General features: G+C 45.2%; 1 long non-coding RNA gene across 1 annotated transcript; it reads left to right on the top strand.

Annotated features, from left to right (window-relative positions):
• Positions 1-472: 472 nt before the first annotated feature.
• LOC135175716 (uncharacterized) lies at positions 473-3,432 on the top strand. Its single transcript, XR_010302454.1, has 2 exons — positions 473-509; positions 2,634-3,432. It is a non-coding gene; the product is annotated as an uncharacterized LOC135175716 (long non-coding RNA).
• The last annotated feature ends 602 nt before the right edge of the window (positions 3,433-4,034 follow it).

Genomic DNA, 4,034 nt, shown 5'->3' with positions numbered 1-4,034 from the left:
CCATTCCAATGCCAATCACTCTCTCTGGCAAGAACTTCCTCCTAACATCCAGCCTATACCTCCCCTGGCACAGCTTGAGACTGTGTCCCCTTGTTCTGTTGCTCATTGCCTGGCAGAAGAGACCAACCCCCACCTGGCTACAGCCTCCTTTCAGGAAGTTGTAGACAGCAATGAGGCCACCCTTGAGCCTTCTCTTCTCCTCTTTCTCCCCATATTCTCCTTTCTTTTCTATTTCCTTCTTTCCCTCCTCCCATGTCCTCCTTTTCTTTGCTACTCTTTCCCTATCTTCCTCTTTTTCTTTCCATCTCCCTCTTTTCAGCACCGCCTCTCCTTTCCCACCCCACACTTTTCCCCCAAAGCCAGAGCACCTGTGTCCTGTTGTAGTCTCCTCCCACCCCAGGTGTGACCACTTTGCCCTCCCTCCTCACTCTCCTATATAATCAGCCCCAGGAAAGGCAAGCCCTAAGCTTGCCCAGCTGGGCAGAGGGATCCTCCTCCCATCGTCACTGGTGAGTGCCCATGGTGCACACTGGGTGAATGGTGAAGGGAATCTAAAGGCCGGGGGGCCTGGTGGCCCCCCGGTTAGGTAGGATAGGAACTTGATGATCGCTGAAACATCAACTCACGGGTGCTGGCTGGGCTATCTTGTATTGTAAATCCACAGACCTTTAAAAGTTTATTTGCTGTGCTACATGTGTGTCACACTTTATTTTGTAGACTGGAAGGATGTACCTGCCTACTTCCTTATATACCTTCACACCCAGCTGAGACTGCTGTTTGCAGATTTAGAACAGTCAAATACTGTTTGGTGCTTACTTTCAAGACTCAACTTTCATGAGTAGGCTTAATCTAATGACTTGGCTGAGAAAGAGCATCCTGAAGTGATGGCTGGCAGCCTCATGTTGAAGGACATTCCAAATACAAAGAAAGAGGAGGGTAGAGGTGTTTGTTCCTTTCCCAAGAGGTAGGTAGTACACATACTAATTGCAATTTCTGTCAGTGCAGGAGAATAAAGAAACAGATAAAGAACTGCCCCATGGGAAAACTGGAAGAGCTAGGAGCATTGTGTTCTATTATTAATTATTGGATCCTACCAGTATAAAAAATCTTAAGTTTAAGAAGATAATTTTTACTGAGAATTATGCACATTGGTGTGTAATGTTTCTTCCCTTATTAGTGATAGAGATAAACTTACAGACAGTAGTTGAAAAAGATGTCAAAGGTGAAAAACAATAAAATCATAGAATCAAGCAGGTTGGAAGAGACCTCCAAGATCATCCAGGCCAACCTAGCACCCAGCCCTATCCAGTCAACTAGACCATGGCACTAAGTGCCTCACCCAGGCTTTTCTTGAACACCTCCAGAGGTGGTGACTCCATCGCCTCCCTGGGCAGCCCATTCCAATGGCAAATCACTCTATAGCAAAATGGGCAGGATACAGAATCCCTCCTCAAAAGTCTTCCGCTAAGAAAGTTGGATATTTTTGTTTGTGACACTATGCCTTGTTAATCAACTCTGTACTTGGCTTCTGTTTTGCAGTTCCTTCCACTAATTCCCAACATGTGTGATTGATCCTTAGTCTATCTCTGAGCTTTCCAGAATGATAGTATAGGCTTTGGAGCAAAATGCCTAATGGTTTTGTTTAGATTTCAGAGGAGATGTGATGGACCTCTTCTGACATGTGAGACAGGCTTTGCAAAGATTTTGCTTGAGCTGTATTGCTCAGGCCCCTCTAGCTCTATAGACCCTGTGATTTTTCTTTACAGTTGTTCAGATTGAATCAAATTGGTGTAATTTTAAAAGCTTTAAGCTGTGAAACCCCTTTTGTTGTGTGCATTTCAAGCCTTTTGTGTTTTCAGATATTTTCTATTTGACCAGCTCAGATGTGTGCAATGAAGCTGGAAGCTCAGTAGACTAGGATCTGAATGGGGATGTTTTGTCCCTAATTTTTTCTAGCTAGATTTTAAAATGTTATTATTATTACCATATTTCCAGTATATTGATGTTCCAATAGTGAGGTATATGGCCTGTAATTCCAGACCTGAATATAGAATCATCTAATCAACTGTATTGGAAGACACCTCCAAGACTATCCAGTCCAACCCTAGCCAGTCAACTAGACTATGGCACTAAGGCTTCTCTTGAACACCTCCAGGGATGGCAACTCCACCACCTCCCTGGGCAGCCCATTCCAATGCCAATCACTCTCTCTGGCAAGAACTTCCTCCTAACATCCAGCCTAGACCTCCCCTGGCACAACTTGAGACTGTGTCCCCTTGTTCTGTTGCTGGTTGCTGGCAGAAAGGACCAACCCCCAGCTGACTACAACCTCCTTTCAGGTAGTTGTAGACAGCAATGAGGTCCCCCCTGAGCCTCCTCTTCTCCAGGCTAAACACCCTCAGCTCCCTCAGCCTCTCCTCATAGGGTTTGTGTTCCAGGACCCTCACCAGCTTTGTCACCCTTCTCTGGACACGTTCCAGCACCTCAACATCTCTCTTGAATTGAGGGGCCCAGAACTGGACACAGTATGCTTCAGTCTGTGAACAGGGAACCCTTTGTGATTGTGCATGTGCTAAACTAGCAGTGTAAAAACACAGTGACATTTTTCATTTTTCTGTTTTTCTCCAAACCAGAATAAAAAGAAGCTTGATGGAGGAGCCTTCATGGTGCTGCTTTATCTGCAGTGGCTGCATTATGAATGGTGTGGATCAAGAGTTCTGTTTCTAAGAGTGATGACTGCAATGTGACCCAAATAGGAAATGGCAGGTCAAAAGCAGTGCTTGAAGACCAGACTTTTTTGTCTCTGGAGTGACTTAGTACTTCTTGCTCTTGCCAAATTTCTTGCATTATTATGTGTATATTGCAGCAACCTTTCTGTATTGATGGGGTTTAGAAGCAGAAATATTTTTCCAGTTATAAACTCCATGTGTCTGTGCTTAAAACCAATGAGGGATGAGTTGTGAAATATCTGTCCACCCTGAGGCATTGAGATAAGGAAACAAGAACTCTTACAGAGACCTCGAGAGCCTGAGACATCATGATAAGGAAGGGAAGACATTTACAGGGACCCTGAAACCGGCCAGATCCACCCTAGCAATTTGGGTTCAGTGACGAGCTATACAGCTCGGCACATTTGGCAACCAAAATGAAAAGGGCAGTGCAAGGAAGACTGTTTGCCTTCATTCTTAGAACCCCAGACCACCAAGGTAGCACTGTGCCTGCGTGAAAGATGAGGACCCCACATCAGGCAGAAGTAAAACGCTTCTCAGAAGTACTTTGTATATGCATAATCCTTTCCTGGAACTCTCCTGAATATGTAATAAGTAATGACATATAAACCACAAGGTTGGAGCCTGGGCTGTGTGTGTATCTGGTGGAGAGATTCCCCATCCTGTGCACCAGCATGCTAATAAAACATACCTGCTTTAGAAACTTCTGGGTTAAATGTTTCTTTTTCTTCATGTGTCAGTATATCCCAGCACTTCTCAGCTGAGCTTTAGGCTTCTGTCACTCTTGTAAGGTTTTACTCTCAGTCTTCACAATTTTTCATTGACTGTGATTGAGCTATTCATTGACTCTGCATGATTCATGTAGAACAGAAGGAAGAGGTTTCATACTTGCCTGAAATGAAGATTAAATATCTGAAGTGAGGGACCATGGCTGTTAGGCTCAAAGAAGGGAAGACTTGTCATTCAATTAATCTCAAGTTTAGCCAGGAGAAGAGGAGGCTCAGGGGTGACTTCATTGCTGTCTACAACTACCTGAAGGGACATTGTAGCCAGGTGGGGGTTGGCCTCTTCTGCCAGGCAACCAGCAATAGAACAAGGGGACACAGTCTCAAGTTGTGCCGGGGAAAGTCTAGGCTGGATGTTAGGAGGAAGTTCTTGCCAGAGAGAGTGATTGGCATTGGAATGGGCTGCCCAGGGAGGTGGTGGAGTCACCATCCCTGGAGGTGTTCAAGAAAAGCCTGGCTGAGGCACTTAGTGCCATGGTCTAGTTGACTGGCTAGGGCTGGGGGATAGGTTGGCCTGGAT

Source organism: Pogoniulus pusillus, chromosome 5 (assembly GCF_015220805.1).
Source record: "Pogoniulus pusillus isolate bPogPus1 chromosome 5, bPogPus1.pri, whole genome shotgun sequence".
Taxonomy (NCBI): Eukaryota; Metazoa; Chordata; class Aves; order Piciformes; family Lybiidae; genus Pogoniulus; species Pogoniulus pusillus.
Note: the sequence above shows the minus strand (reverse complement) of the source record. Positions and strands in the feature narration are given on the sequence as shown.